Source organism: Danio rerio, chromosome 2, assembly GCF_052040795.2.
Source record: "Danio rerio strain M-AB ecotype USA chromosome 2, GRCz13ab, whole genome shotgun sequence".
Classification (NCBI taxonomy): domain Eukaryota; kingdom Metazoa; phylum Chordata; class Actinopteri; order Cypriniformes; family Danionidae; genus Danio; species Danio rerio.
In genome coordinates, this window is record NC_141022.1 from 35,528,130 (window position 1) to 35,551,217 (window position 23,088).

The following is a 23,088-nucleotide window of genomic DNA, read 5'->3' on the forward strand; positions in this document are numbered from 1 at the left end:
TTACTGTTGTCTCTGTCTTGAGAGTATGAGCAGCTGCTCTGTCTCCAGTAAACAGTGTGGAGCAGATTACTCTAATGCCCCATAATCGCAGTTACATAACACACACACACACTCATCCTTTGTTGTGATTTCAGATCGTCTTCATTGAACTCGCAAACAGTTTGCCTTTTAATCAAACAATGCAGCATTGTAGGCAATAAGTGAGGTTGCTGTCAGCTTTCATCAGCAGTTTGTGACAAAATAACAATGTTTGTGGATCAGTTTGGTTTAGGATTGCACTTTATTTCATATCATCTGATATACTGATATCAGTTTTTACATGTCAAAGTTTCAAGCAAAAGACTTGATGTCATACAGTTTAAAAAATATATGAGCTTGATAAAATTTGCTAAAACAGAGAAGTAAGAGTGGATATGAGATGAGCTGATCAAGAACTGTCTCAGCATTTTTAAGGGTTAGTTCACCCAAAAATGAAAAAAAAAATTAATTTACTAAATCTCAGGCCATCTGAGGTGCAATGAACACTTTTATTTAAAACAGTGTTTCTTGGTGATTCATAAAAGACATGTAGATAACATTGTAACAAGAGAGAAAAAATAGAGAAGCAAAATTAATATATTTGGATCCTGGTCATTTATTGAGCTAAAACAATCAATCTGTTCCACCAACTTATGCAGCATATGTTTTACGCATCAGATGCCCTTCCAGCTGCAACCCATCTCTGGAAAAAAAGACAATATTCGCAAAAATATTAACATTAATACCTTAAAGTCTGAGACTTTTATTTTAGTATGTTGATGCACAGAGCAGCACGATGGCTCAGTAGTTAACACTGCGGCCTCATAGCAAGAAGTTCATTGGTTTGAGCTACGGCTGGGTTAGTTGGCATTTCTGTGTGGAGTTTGCATGTTCTCCTCATGTTTGCGTGGGTTTCCTCCAGGTGCTCCGGTTTCCCCCACTGTCCAAAGACAAGAGCTATAGGTGATCTGAATAAGCTAAATTGGCCGTAGTGTATGTGTTTGAATGCAAGAATTTATGGATGTTTCCTAGCACGGGGTTGCAGCTGTAAGGTCATCCGCTGTGTAAAACACATGCTGAATAAGTTGGCTAATGGACTAAGGAGAAGAGGAATGAATGTTAATGCACTTTCGGCTGAAACTGAATATTGAGTAGGGGGCAGGGGTTCCATTTGCGCATTATTCCCTAAAAGCAAACAAATGGTAAGAGGGGCGTGGTTAAGAATATTGCAATGGAAGCCATCAAGTGCTTCACCACTGCCATAGAAAGAAAAACTGTACATGTGTAGTTGAACAATAAGAGTTGAGTTCATGGAAATGACAAACTGTGAGCCTCAAAAATTACTTTCTACATCGCATATCCTCTGAATGGAAAAAATCACTAAAAAACAGGCCAATCTGAACCGTACCTCTAATAGCCCCAGGTTAACGTTATTTCTTATGTATGTGGGACTCTTAAGTTAAAAACAGGACCAGCATTATAGACATTATTTTGATTCAACAGGCATGGAGTATCTCCTCTGATCACAGTGCATGAGAACCAGAATGCTTAATACAGGAAAGATGGATTATACATTTATTCAAGCATTTGTTGGCTAGAATTATACTTTTCCTATCTTGTATCCACAACACATAACTCAGGAGCAAACTATATTGTTAATGCTTACAGATAGCTATTAGGTAATCTTTGAAATATCTCACTCGCTCCTTGCTAACATGACTTTCTTCACCAATTCAGTCAAAACAAATGTCATTTGACAAGAAATATACTCAATTTTGATAAAATATTTTTTGACAACTGATGTATGATTATTTTGGTCGTGTGTATTTCAGTGTACATCACTGTCAATGTTTGTAACTGATAAGAGCACACGGGCTAACTTCATTGCAACGGTTGCCTATTAATTTTACAGTTCAATTTAAGGACTTACTGTACGTCTATAAAGATTTGCATAGTCAAATTCCTAAATAGACTTCAGATATGCAGTCTTATACAAGTCAGCCATTGAGGTAATCCCAAAAATGTCTATTAAAGCTTCCAAAGTCCTTTCTAAAATTTAAAGGTGACTGAGCCTTTTTAGTTTGCTGCACCTTGCCTTTGGTATGGCCTATCTTTGGATATTAGGTTATTTTAAAGCACTTTAAAAGAGCCAGGGCTTTTGGTGTAAACTAGTGTAGGTTTATATGTTGATGCATGCTTGTAGTGTTTGTCATGCTCCTTCTATGTTTGGTTGATTTAGCTCTGTTCATTGTATTTTCTAAGCTATTATTGGAAAACACTTTGGCCAATGTGTGTTGTTTTTAAATGTGCTATACAAATAATAAACTTATTAAATTTGGGTAAAAACAGAGCATTACATTCTACGGTCAATTCCTTGGATTTTAAATGGGTTTGTAAAATCATTTGTGGGAAACAATTTATAACTAAAGTATGTGCATTCGGTGTGCCTTTGATTTCTCCTCTTCTCAGTTCATGTGCTGAACACTAAAAGAATCAGGCAGAGTTGGAGTTATTTCCTCATTTTTTAATCCCAGATTTCTTATTACAGTCTCAGACTTTTGTAAGCCAATTTACATATAGTAAATACATTACATATACAGCAGCACATATACAGTACCCAATACTGTATGTCAGTGCCTTAAATATTTTCAAGAGGCGTCTCGTGTTTCTCCTGCAGCATGCTGTAATGTGTGAAACATGTATGTTCTAGTGTGACAGCACCGAATGCTTTCCCAGACCGTGAGGCCCTTCTTCTCCTGTCACGCTTCCACAGAAAGGCTTTCAAAGCAAGCCGTTACCCATATACAGTACCATGGGCACACCTGTCATGCTAGCAGTTAACTTTCAAAATGAGCACAATTCCTGGAATCCCACTGCTTCAGCGCCAAAGGGAAATTCCCATTAGGAAGACCTCCTTCTTTCTTCATGCACTGAGGAGCAAAGGTGAAGACACACAGTTTAAGTTGCAAATTAAGTCAAACAAGTATTAGAGAATTGGGCTTTAGCCTTAAATGAGTGTTGACTAGAAGGTAAATTGCTCAGTGTTTCTGTATGTAGATGCTTAAATTGTTTAGTCAAACTCTATTTCTTTTAATTAGGGTACTGTTGGTTTCTTGAGTAATCAGAAAGAAGGGGAAATACAACCACTTTGCTCTGAGTTGATAATCTAAAGGAATTTAGCCTCACTTAATATCACCTGGCATAATAAACTACTGTTTAACACAATATACACTCATTGGCTACTTTATTAGGTACACCTGTCTGACCGCTCGGTAACGCAAATTTTAAATCAGCTAATCACATGGCTGCAACTCAATGCATTTAGGAATGTAGACATGGCCAAGACAATCTGCTGCAGTTCAAACCGAGCATTAAAATGGGAAAAAAAGGTGAGTTAAGTGACTTTAAATGTGGCATGATTGATGGTGCCAGACGGGCTGGTCTGATTATTTCAGAAACTGCTGATCTACTGGGATTTTTCACGCACAACCATCTCTAGGGTTTATAGAGAATGGTCCAAAAAGCAGAAAATATCCAGTGAGCGGCAGTTCTGTGTGCCCAAATGCCTTGTTGATTCCAGAGGTTAGGGGAGAATGGCCAGACTGGTTCCAGCTGAAAGGCAACAGTAACTCAGATAATCACTCGTTACAATCGAGGTATGATGACGAGCATCTCTGACTGCACATAACACGCCCAACCTTAAGGCTAAGCACAGGAAACTCAGGCTACAATTCACAGAGTCCTACCAAAATTGGACAATAGAACGTTGCCTGTACGTTGACAATAAAAACGTTGCCTGGTCTGATGAGTCTCAATTTATGCTCGACATTCAGATGGTAGGGTCAGAATTGAACTTTAACAATATGAAACATGGATCCATCCTGCCTTGTATCAATGGTTCAGGCTGGTGGTGGTAAGGGTAATGGTGTGGGAGATATTTTCTTGGCACATTTTGGGCCCATTGGTACCAATTGAGCATCGTGTTAAGGAAGTTTAGAAGGCAAAAAAAAAAGGTCCAACCTATTACTAGTAAGGTATACCTAATAATGTGGCCAGTGTGTATAATACATTATTGGTACATAACACTGTATAAAGTACTGGCTGTAGACATTAGTTACACCATTAACTTTAGCCCCAACCAAAGCCTAAACTTTACTCCAAACTATAGTTTTATTACTACTTTACACCTAACAATACTAACAAAAATATTTAGTAGTTAAGGCAAGGCAAGGCAAGTTTATTTATATAGCACATTTCATACACAGTGGCAATGCAAAGTGCTTTACATAAACAAGAATAAAAGAAACAAGTAAAATAAAAATAAAAACAAATAATAAAAATGCGTAAAAACAAAACAAAACATAAAAACAGGTAAAATGTGATATAAAAGAATGAAGAAGAAGAGAAAAACATGATAGTGCAATTTGTCGGACGCAGCACAGGGCTCATTCAGTAAAGGCACAGCTAAACAGATGTGTTTTCAGTCTTGATTTGAATGTGCCTAATGTTGGAGCACATCTGATCATTTCTGGAAGCTGATTCCAGCAGCGAGGGGCATAGTGGCTGAAAGCTGATTCACCCTGCTTTGACTGAACTCTTGGAACTTCTAGTTTATATGATCCTAAAGATCTGAGTGATCTGTTAGGTCTGTATTCAGTGAGCATATCTGTAATGTATTTAGGTCCTAGGCCATTTAGTGATTTATAGACCAGTAATAATACTTTAAAATCTATTCTGAATGTAACTGGCAGCCAGTGTAAAGACCTGAGGACAGGTGTGATGTGCTCTGATTTTCTGGTTCTGGTTAGAATTCTGGCTGCAGCGTTCTGGATGAGCTGCAACTGTCTGACTGTCTTTTTAGGAAGACCAGTGAGGAGTCCATTACAGTAATCCACCCTGCTGCTGATAAAAGCATGAACAAGTTTTTCTAAATCTTCACTAGAAACAAAGCATCTGATTCTTGCTATGTTTTTGAGATGATAGTATGCTGATTTACTGACTGCTTTGACATGACTATTGAAACTCAGATCTGACTCCAGAGTCACACCAAGATTCTTGACCTTATTTTTTGTCATTTGACCTTTAGTGACAAGGTACGCATTTACCTTGAGAACCTCATCTCTGTTCCCAAACACAATCATTTCAGTTTTCTCTTTGTTTAATTGAAGAAAGTTTTGGCACATCCAATTGCTCATTTCATCAATGCATTGGCAGAGGGTGTCAATGGGGCTGTAAGGCAGTAAGGCTAGGTAGATCTGAGTGTCATCAGCATAGCTGTGGTAGGAGATTTGGTTCTTTCTCATTATTTGGCTCAGAGGGAGCATGTAAAGGTTGAACAGGAGAGGTGCCAGAATCGAGCCCTGTGGGACTCCACACATCATGGGTGTCCACCTCGACCTATGGTCACCTATACTGACATGGTAACCTCTACCTTCAAGGTAAGATCTAAACCATTTGAGGACTGTCCCAGACAGCCCAACCCAGTTTTCCAGCCTATCCAGAAGCATGCTGTGATCGACAGTGTCAAATGCAGCACTGAGATCCAACAATACCAGCACTGTTATTTTGCCTGAATCTGTATTTAGGCGTATATCATTGATTATCTTTATAAGAGATAAGATAAAGGGAGAGTTCACCCAAAAATAAAATCTGTCATAATTTATTCACCCTTCACTTGAGTTTTTCTTCGGTTGAACACAACAGAAATTATTTAGAAGAATGATCAGCTTTCTTCAAAATAGCTTACTTTGTGTTCAACAGAAGAAAGAAACATAAAGTTTTAAAAAGAAACTCGTAAAGTTTTAAAACCGCAAAAGCAAGAGTAAATGGAGAGGTAATTTTCTTTTTGGGGGAACGATCCCTTTAAAACCATCTAAAATTAATAATTATACTGTAATATGGTTACAGTAGGTTCATTTTCTGTTGATTAAACCTGTCCTAATTAAAAGCTCACTTTGATTCTCATGTAACTGTGCAACAAACTAAATCCCAGTTCTTCAGTAACTATTATGTGGTTTAATTGTTATACTTTTGTACTTTAATTAACTTGTCCCAGTTGTTCTCACGCATTTATAATGCAAAAGATAGCTGATGTGCATCGTGCAAGTTGTACTTGAAACATTTCAGTTACATTTTAGTGAACTTGGGAACTGTTATCTCTTTATTGTATTGCAAGCGGCACTTTAAAGCTCAATTCATTGCTCCTTTGAAGATACGGCATATTTGTCAATGCACTGTGGGATTTCACAACTAATGGATTGCAGAGTTTACACACGGTACGCTTTCCTATAGTTAAAAGACCATCGACACTGATGAAAGTGACAGTTCACTAGCTGTTGAGATGGTAAAAACTGTAAATCAAAACCATAGACCACTTTATTTGCTTGTCATGAAAACAAAATTTTGCATATATATTTTGTTAATATATATATATATATATATATATATATATATATATATATATATATATATATATATATATATATATATATATATAAGTTTGTCTATAGAAATTCTACATTATTTAGCATATCGATCCAAACGATAATTATAATACACGGTTTCATGCAAAGCAGCTTCAAAATATATTGAATGTGTTAGATATACTGACATTATTTATACTGAGAACATTTGTTTCGTACTAAATTATTTGCTTTTCCATGATTTTGGAATAAAAGTTTTTCCCTTTTGAAGTTTATAAGAAATCTAAAATAAAAGGCGTTAGAGGAAATCTGTGGCTTAGAGTATAGTTTTTCATGACACACACACATTATTGTTCTTTTCGTTCATTGTATTAATTTCAGAAAAACACACAGGAGGAGGTCATGATTCCTCAAGTGTCTGTAATGGGCTGATATGATTTCAAAAGCTGCACTGATATCAGATATCTTCTAAAGAAAGTCGATAGCACAATAAAAGCTTGTAATTATTCAACAAATCGGTAATTGAGAAGCAAAGGATGAAGGAGGAAGCGTGTGGTGTAGAGTTACGGCTGAAAAAGTCCATGACTAATTCCTCTGTTCTGGATCGAAGGGAGTGTTCATGTATGTTCCTCTCTAGAATTTACATTAACCCTACCCATATTTGACTTCATTCACTGGAAATTTTAAAGATATATTCATCTCATATCTGCTTTATTAAAGCACGCCCATCGTTGTATGACTTTAAAGCCCAGAGAGCGAGTGAAATCTACTGCTTGTCTTTTGTTAGTCCAGGGATTCATCATGGGCTTTAGGGCTCAACAGCAGTGTCGTTCACACTTTGACCTATTATTTTTGTGCAAATACAGAAAATAAATAAATAAATCAAGCCAGTAATATTAAACACGATATGGTCATTCATTGACATTTGGCCCAAATTGGAGAAGTCTGTTGTTTGCCTATAGTTAGTCAAAGTTTTGTTTTGGAAGTGCTTGTAAAAAAAAAAAAGATGTTTAAAGATTACTGTCTGCGTAATGTTTATACTGCTCCTTCAACAGATGTTTAACTGACTATAAGAAACTTAGCAAATACATGTCTTACACTAACCCTAAGCCCAACCTTACAGTCTACTTATAATCTAACGAGAATTAGTTGGCATGTAGATGCAATGTAACTTAAATTCAACAAACAGACCATGAAAATAAAAAAGTGTGATGAAAGACCCATCCTCCACTGATAAAAGGTCCAGAATCTGTCCCATACATGAGCTCTTTTGTCTAATTTTGACTGCTGTGCCATCATAAGTTGTGAAAGCATCAAAGAAAGCTTTCAATAAATGCAAACAATTTTACACCATGTCCTGTTGTGCAAAAAAATAATAAATAAATAAATAAATACATAACACGGAATCTGATGTAAGTGGAGTCATCTTTCACTACAAGTAACTTTTATTTTAGGTCTTGGAGTTCTTGAAAGAAAACAAAATAACTATAAAAAGGTGCCCATATTAGAGTTTATTTTTATAATAATAAGGCTATTTTTGTCGATGAACTTTTTGAATATTTTTTTTTTCACTAAAAAAGATTTAAAAAATCAAGAAGCTCTGCATGTTAATGTTTTAACTGTTTATGGTACATTAAAAAGAGTGATTATGATGACCCTCTGACAAACTAATCCAGCTAAAAATAGTGGTTAAAATGTCACTAAAATGCAGTATTTAAACCTCATAATTAAATAGAAAATAAGGTAAATAACTGCAAAAAGATCCACTTTTTAAGAAAAAAGGACCAGCCTCTACACCAGGCTGGCTACAGGCCTGAGTGATATTACAGTATCAGCCGGAAAAAAAAGTGATGTTTTGGAAAACTGATCAGTGGTATTTATAAAAGTACACCAGACACTCTAAATACACTGTAAAATAGACAACACAAAGGAATTAAATTAATCAATTAAATTTTTACAGATTTAGGTGAATTAAAAATAAAACAATTAAGTTGTTGCAAAAAAAAAAACTCGATAATTGTATTGATTCAGCTCATTTCAAATATGTAATTTGAACAAACAGCAAACGTCATTTTTTGAGTGTATAGACAGTTAATTCTGATCTGCAAAGCATATATGTTCAAGTGTTTAATCTATTTTGTTTGAATATTATTTTAATGATTGGTTTCCTCCAGGTGTTACAGTTTCCCCCACAGTCTAGAGACATCTGGTACAGGTGAATTGAATAAGCTAAATTGCCCATAGTGTATGTGTGTGAATAAGTGTGTTTAGATGTTTTCCAGTACTAGGTTGTAGCTGAATAAGCATCCGCTGTGTAAGACATATGCTGAATAAGTTGCCGGTTCATTTTGCAATGGTAACCCCTGATGAATAAAGAGAGTAAAATTAATGAATTAATTATTTTAATGAAGCTGAAAAACACAAAACACATTTTTTTTTCAGAATTAAAAATAAGTTTGGGGGAAGTAAAAGTAGTTTTTATTCGAAGAGGAGTTAAAAAGTTCAAAAACCAATGGATTGGAAAAATAACTGGCTTATTATTTCTGATCTATTATTTCTGATAAAGAAAGTGCTGTGCAGTCATGTGATAAGACTTGCCTTCAGTATTTTTACAATGTCAAATTTTGCATAGAAAAAGAAGCTGTCTAGCTTATTAAAGTAAAATCATTAGAGATGACTGATCATTACTTGGACTTGATATGAGGATGACAGATCTGTCAGTGGCTTAATCACATGATCATGGAGGAAAGTTTGATGGGGATCTCAGCAATGCTCCATTATGAATGAACCGAATCGTTCAAGTGGAACTGAACTCAAGTGCAGATGTTTGCACTAGAAAGTTCCTCCACATATGACTGAGAAGGCTCTATTGTGAATGAGCAAACGCTGCGTGTTCCCAGAGTTATTGCGATCTCCCGGGATAGTGGGCACAGGTCCAGCATTGTGTGCTACTTGTCGTGCAGTGAGCGAATGAGAGTTTGATGCGATGGTGACCCCATGAATGGCCTCTGTTGTGTTTGAACTCACCTCACACAGAGGTGAAGAATGAGTCCCGCTCGGCCTGGGAAGTGAACTCACGCTCACTTTGAGAGTTGAAATTCAGTGCATGTGTCTTCATGTTTTCATTTCCAGTCTTCTGGGTGAAAACTGAATGAGGAAAAAAGCATCTGATTACTCTTTTATCTCCGACAGCAGGCCTCCCTGACCCTCTCTGCATAGTACTGCCATTGTTGCCAAAGCTGTCTGCACAGTTCCTTATTACGCAAGAGTTTACTTAAACTGTGGCAGACTACAACTGCCTCCAGAAGGAGCGTGTGTCTGTTTATGTGTCAGCAGGCGAGTGTTGTTTATTTACCCTTGTGTTAAATGGGCAGCCCGCTGGAGTCGTGGACCGTAGCTGTGGGAGATCCCTGAGGACTCGCTGTGGAGCCTACAAGCTGAGCGGAAACTTTCCACCTAAAACCCTCTGATTTATGACTCAAATACTCAAGAAAGGAGACCTCAATACTGCTATGCAAAGGCAAAATGAGCAAACTTTGTAGACTCCTAAGAGTTTATTTTTTAATTTATTAATTTCTTTATTTGTCACAATGCCATCGAAGGCCCATCAAACTACTCTGCAATGGAAAGGTTCTGCATAACTTAAAGGTTCAATATCAACTAGCAAATTTTTAGGAGTGTAAGTTTCTAAGTGACATGGAATGAAATATAGATATTTACGCAAAAAATGAGGCGTCACAGTGGGTAGCACAATTGTCTCGCAGCAAGAAGGTCACTGGTTCGAGTCCTGGCTGGGTCAGTTGGTCACATTTCTATGTGGAGTTTGCATGTTCTCCCAGTGTTCACATGAGTTTTTTCTGGGTGCTCGGGTTTCCCCTAAAGTCTAAAGACATGTGCTATAGGTGAATTGAAGAACTAAGTTGACCGCAGTGTATGAGTCTGCGTGTGCACGTGAATGAGTGTGTGTGGGTGTTTTCTAGTGATGGGTTGCAGCTGGAAAGGCATCCATTCCGTAAAATATATGCTGGATAAGTTGGATAAGCCATTGTGTGGCCCCCTCCTGGGTTTGATTGGTCACAATGTTTTTTTAGAAAATTACAATAATTATAGTAACACTTGCTCCTAACGTAAAACTGTTCACCGTTTGACAAAGAGTCTACTCGATTTGATAAAATATTTTTGCCAACTGAAGTTTGAATATTTCGCATGCATGTATTTAGGAGTACATTACACTGTGTAAGCATCAGAAGATGCAGAGCTCATTAATATTTTCAAGTCACCTCTTCCAAACAAGGTCAAATAAGACCTTTCTATTCTATATTGGCCAATTACTTGGGTTCGAAATGGGGTTTTAAAGCCTTTTCTGGAGTTTTGTTTGCACTTACCTAAGCCACATACATTCTATGTAAATATCAGAGAACAATTTAATCAATGTATCAATGCATTCTATGCTACCTTTAAAGGTTCCTTATGGAATTATAGAGCTTTTGTACCAGAGGAATGTCTTAATCTTAAAATCATGAACTGCAATTTATCAGCAAAGTTAATTAATCAAAGACTCAGGTTAATATTTAAAGGCGGTTTAGACTAGACATGAATTGGAATTGGGCTGGTCTGAAAGTAAAATAGTGCTGAAAGAAAACTATGAGCTTAATCATTACAATGATATACCAGTAATAATGAGTCATGGTGACACGGCACTGCTAATGTTGTGAAAATATGGTAAAGAATCCAGGCTGACTCTGCTGTTTGCTGCAATATGAGAATACAGCAGGTGTGAGGAGCCCGCATTTTATTTCAAACCTTTGTATGTAAACATGTTAAATATGGTGGTTCATATCTTAACTGGATAAGAATATCGGATTGCACTTACCCTCATGTTAGCTTTCATCCTGGATGACTTTCTGGCTCATATAGAACAGCAAAGAAGCCAACAAAAGTGCATGAACTGCGGATAAAAAACAGCTTCAGGTTTAAAGCAGCATTACAGTTGTAAGCGTTTCACTCTTGGGTCAGCTGTACACATGCATTCATAGTAAATGGTCATTTTATTTAGATGGATGGTGGCTGAACTGACCCTGCATAAAAAATAAAGTAGCAAAAGTGAAAAGGAGCTGTTTGCACCTCAGCAGTGTTTAGAGTGGAAGAACAGGCCAGCCGCTGACAACAATGACAACTTCCAGGAGTCTTCTGCACTTTGCCCCCCATCTTTGTGTGTGCAAATAGAGGAAAGAAAGCGAGAAATAGCAGAGGAAATCATATTAGAGGTAATGAGGCTGTTTGTTGACATAAGCACAGCCCACATGGCAGAGCGTTGCTCAGAGGGGAACTATTGTTTGCCTAGTTATTCAAAGTAAAATCATTCAGAGCAGACTGTTGCTGAATGCAGAAAGGGAAGTGCTGCTTCCCGCTAACTGCTAATTAAAGAAACAAAGGTTGATTCAACGTACACCATTTTTTTTTACTGTAATATCTCAGCAGTTTTCACTAGAAACTGGTTTGGTGTAACGGCATTATTTACGATACAAGTATTTAAAATATGTATTTTCAATAAAAAATTGTGTTTCGTAATTTGTATTTGATTATGTTTATGAAAATGGGTAATTTTTTTGTATTAGAATACTTCAGTGTCTTGTATTTTTAAAATGCTGTAAAATACCTTGTAAAGACTCTACATAATGACCATAAAAATGCGCCCTCTGATTGGTGCTTTCTCAGTTATTTGCGTAGGCTTGAGATCAAACCAGAAAATTTATCAATATTGAGGAAGGTGGTCAATGCTTGGAGTATGAATGGAAATTATTTAACACATAATCATTCTCAGTCTCAGTGCTACAGGTGGAAATGTAGAGGAAGCTCAGAAATATAAAACACCCAAAGATGCTGTACTGGTGTTAACTAAAGGGGTAAACTGTGACATTTCCAGTTATAGAAGAACTGAAAAACTCTTGGGAGAGTGAGTGAACTGCACAAATAATAGTAGCTTTGGATGGATTTATAATGCAGATGCCAAGACAATAAGACAAACAACATTAAAATAAGTCCTACAGTGGCGATTCCTACAATACTTCATAGGCTGATTCTATGCCAGTAGCTGATCTGCAGGTTCCATAGTTGATGAATGACCAAGATGTCTGTCAATGAAGAGTTTATTTGCAAAAACTGATACTGTATCTCCATTTTTTTAAGTTTTATGTTTTCATAGAAGAGTATAATAGCAAAAAAAAAAAACTTGATTTATGGAAAGGACTAAAACTGGAGATTTTAGTTGTTTTCTGAAAGTATTAAAGATTTCAATAACAATATACAATAACAATAAGATTTCAATATATATAAACGGTGTCTTAGTGGTTAGCACTGTTGCCTCACAGCAAGAAGGTTGCTAAATCAAGTCCCGGCTGGGTTAGCTGGCGTTTCTGTGTGGAGTTTGCATGTTCTTCCCTGTGTTGGCGTGAGTTTCCTTCGGGTGCTCCGGTTTCTTCCACAGTCCAAACACACTCTATAGGTCACTAATGGTTTACACTAAAAATGCTGGGTTCTTTTAATCCACATTTGGGTCAAATATGTTAATAAATCATATTATTTCACCCTAATTTCCTTTCATATATCTGTTTTACACTATTGGCTCAGAAAATAGTTTCACTCAGTACTTTTAGGACAGAAATGTACCTATTGAAATCTATTAAAACAACATTATTTCACCCCATTTCCTTCTGTTTTGTTGGCAAGGCTTCAAATGCTTGTTTTTCTATTTTATTCTTTTGAGAAGATGCTTAACCTTTAGTATATGGAAAATAGAAGATTTTCTTTTTTTTTTTTTAGAGAAGTGAAAAGTGGCATTGCATTATAAATCATTATAATAAAATATATAAATATAAATCATTGTACTAGAATTCTGTATACACCGTTTGTCCTTCAGGTCAAAAATGATGCATTTAATAAACCTTTAAAATAAAGCAGCTAAATTTAAGTCCAATCCTCAAATCTACAGAATTTTGCATAAAGAAACAAGCTAATCTTCATCATTAACTTAAATCAATGTCACAAGAAACATTATATTGTGTCAGTTTGAAACAAGTTACACACAGGTCCACTGAGGAAAAAACATCTGTTAAAAAAAAATCAGTAATATTAACCCTCCTGTTAACCTGGATCATAATATTGACCTCACTTACTGGTGAAATAATGACCCGAGCACAATTTTAACAGCAAATAAATAAATAAATAAAGCTAAAAAACAGCTGAATATGTATTTGTGGAAACTATACAACATTCGAAAAAAACATCAGTTATGTGAAAGAATTTAAGTTTTGTATGCATAAATATTTTTACTGAAACTTTTGATAAATTTAATGCATCATTGCTGAATAAATTAATAATTTTATTCAACATAAATAATTTTAAAAAGACCCTAAACTAGTGCATACATAATTCTTTCTGTAGTCTAAACAATATGAAAGTTAACATTGATTTAAACTGCCATAATAATTGACAAAAGATAAGAAGAGAGATGCTAATCAAATTAGACAGATGAAAAAAAAGATAAACGGCTCTCATTTATTTTGATCTCAGCACAAACAGAAAGTGCCGTGCAATCATAAACTCAGCATTACTTTCATCCAATACCCTTCTTACAGGCAAATGAAAAGAGAATATTCGACCTGCTCGGTTAATGTGAAATCATTGGAGATGATTGATCATTATTGACCATGACAGACTTGACGTACAATGAGAGACTCAGTGATTTTTAACCTCATACAAGGTCAGCGTTTGTCCTTTAGCTGCTGCATAAGTCAAGAATGACCTTGTCTCTCTGTAAATCCATATACACCAAGACCAATTCTCAAAGTGCATCAAAAAGGCATACAGAGCTCATATACATTCATATAGTGTCTGACATGAGACTATGTATAGATGTGCTTAAGCTGGTGCTGTTGCTCCACCTGCAGGCATAAAACATAAACTCTAACCTCAGTGAACTTTGACACCTATACATATTCAACAACTGCAGAGAAAGTCTTAATATGATAGCTATTACAACTGCAAAAAAATCGTCATTTTTTATTCTGTCTCACTTAGAAATCTGATATATTGCAGAATTAGCAAATTACAAATATGACATACATATGTTGGTCAAAATTATTATCCCTCCTGTGATTTTATATCCCAAATGATGTTTAACAGAGCAAGGATTTTTTTTTTTCTCAATATGTCCTATCATTATTTTCCTTCTGGAGAAAGTCAATTTTATTTTACCTAAAATAAAAGCAGTTTTTAAATTTTATAAATTTTATATAAAATAAAAATATATATTTATTGTAATATTAATATTATTACTAGCCTCCTTAAGCAGTGTTTTTCCCAGTTGTCTAAAGGAATGCAAGCCATCATTATACAATGACTTGCCTAATTACCCTAACCTGCCTAATTAACCTAGTTAAGTCTTTAAATTGCACTCTAAGGTGAATTCTAGAATCTAAAATATGTGGTGCAGTAGATAGTGCTGTCACCTCACAGCAAGAAGGTCGCTGGGTCGCTGCTTCGAACCTCAGCTCAGTTGGCGTTTCTGTGTGGAGTTTGCATGTTTTCCCTGCCTTCACGTGGGTTTCCTTCGGATGCTCCGGTTTCCTCCACAGTCCAAATACATGCTGTACAGGTGAATTGGGTAAGCTAAATTCTCCGTAGTGTATGAGTGTGTGTGTGGATTTTTCCCAGAGATGGGTTGCGGCTGAAAGGGCATTTGCTGCGTAAAAACATGCTGGATAAGTTGGCGGTTCATTCCGCTGTGGTGACCCCGGATTAATAAAGGGACAAAGCCGACAAGAAAATGAATGAATGAAAATATTATGTACTAACATCATGGCAAAGATAAAATAAATCAGTTATTAGAAACCAGTTTTTAGAACCATTATGTTAAGAAATGTGTTGAAAAAAAATCTTACTTTGTTAAACAGAAATTGCTCATATTTGGATTTCACCTATTTAAAACATATACATCATATACAGTTGAGGTCAGAATTATTAGCCCCCCTGAATTATTGGTCCCCCTGTTTATTTTTTCCTCTAATTTCCATTTAACGCAGAGATTTTTTTTAACACATTTCTCAACATAATAGTTTTAATAACTCATCTCCAATAACTGATTTAGAAGCTGTATAAGATCCAAAAGTTACATTCATATAATTATTATTCACCTGTTTCTAAATGGTCTGTCTCTAAAAGTGAGGGTGACATATCCCCCCGTCCTTCCCCAGTTACTACGCCCCTGTGACTATATACAGTATGAACACACATGAACATTTATATAGTTCTATAAAATATATTTGAACATACATACAAAGTAAAATACAAGTTATTCCAATGGTTGAAAAAACACATAAGCAGCCAGTTTTGCAACATTTCAAAATATATGTTGCATATATGACATTTTATAAATGTGAAATCCAAATATATACTTGTATGTTATGTAATTTGCATATATTTCAATGTATCATATTTCTATAAAGGATTATTCACCTTATATGTAAGTCTAATTCATTCATTCATTTTCCTTCGACCTAGTCCCTTTTTTCATCAGGGGTCACCACAGTGGAATGAACCGCCAACTTATCCAGCATATGTTTTGCACAGCGGATGCACTCCAGCTGTAACCCATCACTGGGAAGCATCCATGCACACTCATTTGCACACACACACACACACACTATGGCCAATTTAGTTTCTTTAATTCACTTATAGTGCATGTGTTTGGACCGTGGAGAAAACCGGAGCATCCTGGAGGAAACCCACACGAACAAGAGGAGAATAAGCAAACTCCACACAGAAATGCCAACTTGCCCAGCCGGGACTTGAACCAACCTTCATGTTGTGTTAGGCGACAGTGCTAACCACTGAGTCACCATGTGGCCCCTAAGTCTGATTCAGTCAAACTATTAAAAATATATCTACAAAACATTCATAGTGAACTGCTGTGTTCTTGTCGTTTGAATTGGTAGTTGAAAATATGTCTAAATGTTGGACTGAGATTATACCACAAAAGCAGCATTGATGAACGAGAACTGCTTCAGAAGAGAATCTGCCAGTGTGCTGCGGTCAATGTTGACGTGAGTCAAACACAGGCCAGTGTTTTGACTGAAGTGGATTACAGAGTCCACTACCTAATTACAGTAATACGATTACACAACGACAGCTGGAGCTCTGCCATCATCCTGCAGCTCGGTCCCACACACAGTTCAGTATACCTTCAGTATACCTTCAACCCCAGCTAGATCTCTCAAGAGATCTATTAAAAGGGTAGTTCACCCAGACTTGAACATTCTGTCATCATTTACTCATCCTCCACTTATTCCACACTGGTTTGAGTTTCATTCTTCTGATGAACACAAAGGAAGATATAAGATTTTTTGGGGGGGGGGGGGGGGGGGGGGGGGCAGCCATTGACATTAATAGTATTCTCTATATCTTATTGTTATGGATATCAATGGCTGCGTCCAGTTTCCCCCACAGACCAAAGACATGCTACAGGAGAATTGAATAAGCTAAATTGGCTGGAGTGTATGTGTGTGAATGCAGGAGTGGATGGTGGTTTTCCATTGATGGGTGGCAGCTGGACGGGCATCCCCTGCGTAAAACATATGCTGGATAAGTTGGCGGTTTATTCCGCTGTGGTGACCTCTGATTCATAAAGGGACTAAGCTGAAAAGAAAATCGATTGTTGTCTTATAATGTGACACCTCTATGTAAATATATAATGCCCTAAAAGGACAAAAATATTATTAATAATTTCATATAAAAGAAATAGCATATATGAAGATACATGTCCAATGATAAATCACTCTTCTGCTATTTGTATATTACGTTGGTTTTTTCTAAATATTTGAGGTACAGTTCAGAAAAAATTAAATGTAAAACAAAATGTAAAAAGAACTGACTCATGATATTTTCTCACATTCTTTAAAAATGGTTTATTATCAAATAAGCACTTTATATTTCTCTTTTTTTTTAAACCAATATATTCTGTCTAACTTCCTGCTTTTACACCAAAATCTGCTCAAAAAAAAAAAAAAAAAAGGCTAAATATTAAGGGAACCATGAAAGCAACCTGTCCTCTGAATGCTTAGGTTGTTCCTCTTTTCCTGTGTGGTCCTTTTTCTTGCTTCTGAAAATGTCTTTGATTGGACCTCTGAGACACAAGAGCGGACGTCCCATCAGGAAGAGCTCCTTGTAAGTGGTCTTTTCATGCTGAGGGTCCTTCCGTTAACATTGACAGCATCTGCTGTGCTCGCAGCTCAACAATTCATTAAAACAGACAGACCTGTTGATTCAGACCCACATTACTGACATTGAAGTCGAGCTCAGATCTGTTTTTACTCCTCTCTTTCTGTATGTTGGTTCACCATATGGATTTACAGTGTCACAGGTTACTGCTGCCATCCGCAAAATCAAGGCTGAACTCATTCATATCATCTGCTCCTCAGCGAGAATCAGACAAACACTCATACAGAGAAACAACAGAACATACCAGAATGTGCGATATGGGTCACAGCAGACGTAACTCCAAAAATTAGCTTCCGATAACAGGATGTAGGAGTGTGCTTAAATACAGCAAATCCAGCAGTGCTAGTTCACTCAGATCTGACTGACTCACAGTCCAAACATTGCAGTGGCATTAGTTTTTCCAGTGTCACCTTTCCATTCCAGTTCCAACATATTTTACTTCTATGTGTAGTCAGATTATTATCGAAGTTTAAACATTTCTCAGTCAACTATTTAAGGTCAGAAACTTTCTCCATGTAAGTTGATTGAGTTGTCAGCTTTGTATATGGATGATTCTGAATAATGGACAGAGATGTAGTGACATCCAAATAATGGAAAGATCTGTTAACTGGGAATTTTATTTCTTTCATTTACAATCTTAGTTTATTATTAATACGAAGACACTTGTATAATAATACATTGTACAACTATCTTAGTAAGTACTTACCAGTTACTAGTAAAGTGGTTCAAAACTAATATTAGGGCAAAATAAAAACTATTATAATTGTTATAAATTACATAGTTATTAATAGAAGTTTTAAGCATTAGTTTTAATGATTAGTTATTATTAGTGATAAATGTTAGTAATTTATTAAATATTTTTAATTTCAATAAGCAGTTCTTGTTATCATTTATAAGTTAATATTTTTATAGTGTATGTATGAAGTTTTTGCAAACATGCTGAGAAATTATATTTGCGAGCACTTTCCATTATTGTCTTGTTGTTTAGGATCTGATTTAATGTTGCAATTCAGTTTTCTAATAACTATAAAATATCACTACATAAATGTTTTCAGAAAAGTGTGGCGATTGCCTATATTCAGTATGTGATCACTAAAGTAAGATAATCAATGACAAACTATAGAGTCCAGACATTGGACAAATAGAATAAGTGAATTACTATAGTATGCAACCTGGGGCAACGCAGTGGCACATTTGGTAGTGCAGTCGCCTCACAGCAAGAAGGTTGCTGGTTTGAGCCTTGGCTAAGTCAGTTGGTGTTTCTGTGTGGAGTTTGCATGTTCTCCCCGCATTTGTGTGGGTTTCCTCTGGGGGCCTGGTTACCCCTACAGTCCAAAGACATGCGGTACAGGTGAATTGTGTAGGTTAAATTGACTGTAGTGTATGAGTGTGTATGGATGTTTCACCACAATCAAACTCACCGTCGTGTAGGATTTTCACCGCAATTTGTGACAGTAATAACACACATGGCTTTCTGACGCTACCTGCCGAGTGCATCTAAGTTTCCGGGAAATGTGGAAGGTTTTTTTTTTTTTTCTCATTCGCCGTGCGATATCAAACATTGCATGAAAAATACACACCCAGAGCGGAGTGGGTGATTGTTGCCCTGCTGTCCTTACTCCTCAATGTTTCCTCCTTGATTCAAATATCTCGTTTATCACAAGGGGCATGAATGAAATTCCTGAATGAAAGAGTCAAACTGCAGTTAAAGTCCACTATTTAATAATTTGCCAACTAATTCGATTACTGATGTCCATGTAAACACAGTCACTGTCTTTCTACCCTGTGTGTGCGTTTTGTGAAAATCAGCCCATGCCCAAACCGACACTCCCATTGTTATGCAAATTTTTACTGATCCTCCCTCTATTGCTCCTCCGACACGCTCACTTTCCTGACTTTTTTTTAAAGTAGAGGTGTGAAAAAACCCTACTGAAACAAAAGGGTTTCATGGCCTTTTTAACAACTGAATTTTCTTTTTTGTGTGAACTAACCCTTTAAACAAACATTTACAGTGCTTCTCTTTGCCTTTCAATGCTCGTTTTGAGTTGCTTGTTGTAATTTCAGTAAAAAACCTCATGAACATATGGCGTCTGGTCTGCTGCTCTGGAATTATGGGTGTTGCATGCAGCGTCACTGGCAGGAAGTCATCAGAAGTAGCTCTTCTCCCAGATAGACAATAGATTGGCCGCACAATAGCCTCCTGGGAACAGTGTCCGAGCTCATCAGGAAAGCCATTAAAAAAACAGTGAGGAGTGAGGACAGCAGGGCAACAATCACACACTCCGCAGTGGGGAAAGTATTTGAGGCCGGCGATGACACACGCTGAGCAGACACACAAACATGAGGAAACTGTGTGAGTCGACGAGTGAGAGGAAAACACAGAGGTCACTGATACACAACAGAGAGAATGGTCATCCAAACCGGGAGGAGTGTCCCGCACACAGATCCCAGAAGAGCCCACAGCAAATACAGCAGAGTGAAGAATGTGTTACTCATCCCACTGAAAGGAAAAACTCCCACTTCCAGGACTGGAGGATTCGGGAATTTCATTCTGCTTCTTCATTCTTGCTAAAGGGATAGGGTCAGGAAAATATGCTGTTTACTTGGGCTATACGAAATGCAGAAAAACTGTTTTTTGGCTGTAGAACAATAAAATAACGTTTAGCTCAGTAAACTTTAACCAAAACATATAAAGAGGGATAGTTAGAATAGAAATTTGTGTTTTCATTTTCTTGTTTAACACAAAGGGAAGACGTGCTGACGAATAGTGGTAAAAAGCAGTCATTGAATCTCATCATTTTTAACTTAAGATGTCGATGGCTGCTTTTATCCGACATTCTTTAGGAAATCTTGTTTAGTGTCCTACAGAAGAAAAAAAACTAAGCAAAATTTTCATTTTTGCAAGAACTATCCCTTTAACACTCATGGTTCCTGATGATACACTGAAGCAAAACAGTCAGCCTGTGGAGAAAATTGTTATTTTATACCTTTAACCCACAGCTTCTGCAAACAGTCCTGAGTGAGTTTATGACAGTCTGAAGCTTCCTTTCCTACAATGATGTGCTCGGGCACAAACTTACACATGATCTGGTATTGTTTGCTTATGGATATGGTGTGCATTGTATCAAACTGGCACCCGTGTACATTCTGGATGCTGCAATTCAGAGTGGAGATCAAAAATAACCTTAAGCAGGTTGTTTGTAAGTTTGACTAAGGGCAAGTGGGCAGCCTCAACAAAAGAGTTGGTCCTTCCTATTTGTGATTTCTAGAATAGTGCATCTTCACAATAGCACTAATGGCCCATTTCCACTGAGTGGTATGGTGCAGTTCGGTTCGGTAGGCTCTTATGGTCATTTCCACTGTCAAAAGGTACCTAAAAGCCAACCGTACTGTACCACTTTTTGGGTACAAGCCAAAATGACAACAAAGAAACCACCATGTTTTAAATACACATTAAATATACATTACACCGTAATAATATATACATATAATAACAAGCCATGGTGGACCCGAGCTTAAACAAACCTTGACGTCGTCTTGATGAACAGCCGCAAAGCCAAGAAGAAGGGCAGAATCTACCCTGTGCCAAGTAGTTTTTTACAATGCCGTCTAAAGCGAGAGCGGTTTTACTTTCTCGCGTGAGCTCGCAGCGCGTCTTTAATTAAAATAACAAACTTCTTGAGCTGATGATAATAACAACGTGTGCATGATAATTGAAATGCTTCGGACATCCGATCCCGTCAGAAATGAACAAACGTGAGAGTGACGCATGAAAAAACAAAGGAGAAGCCCAACAAAACAAAGCAGCAAATGATTCTTTTCAGCAACCTAAAACATGAACAAACCATGTTTACATATTATCTTCACCTTTTGGACTATTATGAATTTGGAATGATGGAAGTCCTCTCTAACAGAGGTTAGACGTGCTGGTGAAGGTTAAAGATACAGATGAGAGGTTTGCACTGACTGTGGGCTATGCTGCATGTTGTTTTTGAACCCAAATATGGACTAAGTGTATGCCTTGTATAGTTTTTCTGTAATTGGTAACATATGAGAGACTGTAAAGGTCTGTATGTGTTCATCTATGTTGCATTTATTTATTTATTTTATATAATTGCAAACAGTACAGTAGGCTATTTTGCATCATTGATCTGCAGTTAACATCCAATCATGTTCATAGAAAGGTCAGTATTGAACATTTATACACAAGTATGTATGTGTATAAAGCATGTTTTGTGAGAAGTGCTTCTCATATGATATGTGAACGGCCCATACAGCTTTAAGCCGGTCGCACACCAGAAGCGCCGCCTGGTTACGGCTCAGGACGCAGTTCATTTTTCAGCTGCGCCACAGAGCGCCATCTGATTAGTTTCATGTTAAATATCATTCGAATGTGCGCGTCTGGTGTGTGATACTTTAAACTGTCATGTGCTCGCCGTGTCGCGGCGCTTCTGGTGTGCGACCTGTGTGAGACATTTTCTCAAGCGAGAGTGACATTGACTTTCTGTCGTACGTACACTACGCCCACCTACCATTAGTACCCTTTTAGGTGGAAACGCAGTGGAAACGCAAGTCTGATAAAGGGGACCTGTTCCTACTTGTATCGTATCATACCATACTGTACCACTCAGTGGAAACGGGCTATAAAGCTCATTTTAACTTATGAGAACGGTCATGAGCATTTATACTTCTGTATTTCATTGCTGTTGGTTTTTACATTTCTATTTCCAATTGTAAGGTTTACATGTTCCACTTTGTTGAGTTTCTTCACACTTTTTCGGTTTACACATACAACATACAGATCTTGTGCCTTCATCTTGACATAGTTACATTCTTGGGCAAGTTGCATTTTAGGGTATGGTGAGAAGTACTTGACTATGTGGTCACTGTTCTCCTTCATAGTATAGCATAATGAAATTGCTTTCAATCTTGAGACAGTCAAGCTATTGTATAACGATAGTTTGTTCTGTGGACTATCGAAAAACATAGCTTAAAGCGGCTACTAATTCTGACCTCAAAATGGGTTTAAAAAAAATTCAAAACTGCTTTTATTCTAGCTGAAATAAAACAAATAAGACTTTCTCCTGAAGAAAAAAAAATATGATCAGACATAATGTGAAATTGATCTTGCTCTGTCAAACATTATTTTGGAAATATTTAAAAAAGAAAATCAAAGGGGAGGTAATAATTCTGACTTCAACTGTACATTATTGATAAATTGCTCACTAGCAATTTATTGATCTTCACTGTATATGAAAAGTAGTTATACTTTTGCTCATAAGACCTCAATGTGTGTCAGGAGCCACGGGTATTAATTTAATTTGCCCGAATATGTTTTTCAAAGTGCAGATAGTAGTTAATTTGAACTCTC

General features: G+C 36.7%; 2 long non-coding RNA genes across 3 annotated transcripts; one reads left to right on the forward strand and one right to left on the reverse strand.

Annotated features, from left to right (window-relative positions):
- Positions 1-2,523: 2,523 nt before the first annotated feature.
- LOC147837135 (uncharacterized) lies at positions 2,524-18,058 on the reverse strand. Of its 2 annotated transcripts, XR_015478705.1 has the most exons (5): positions 17,542-18,058; positions 11,565-11,648; positions 11,314-11,388; positions 9,468-9,587; positions 2,524-2,948 (listed from the first exon to the last, which is right to left on the reverse strand). It is a non-coding gene; the product is annotated as an uncharacterized LOC147837135 (long non-coding RNA). The 2 variants fall into 2 exon arrangements; XR_015478706.1 differs by lacking the exon at positions 17,542-18,058 and having other exon boundaries at positions 11,565-11,656.
- Positions 18,059-19,253: 1,195 nt separating this feature from the next.
- On the forward strand, positions 19,254-22,887 carry LOC147837136 (uncharacterized). Its single transcript, XR_015478697.1, has 2 exons — positions 19,254-19,317; positions 20,015-22,887. It is a non-coding gene; the product is annotated as an uncharacterized LOC147837136 (long non-coding RNA).
- Positions 22,888-23,088: the final 201 nt, after the last annotated feature.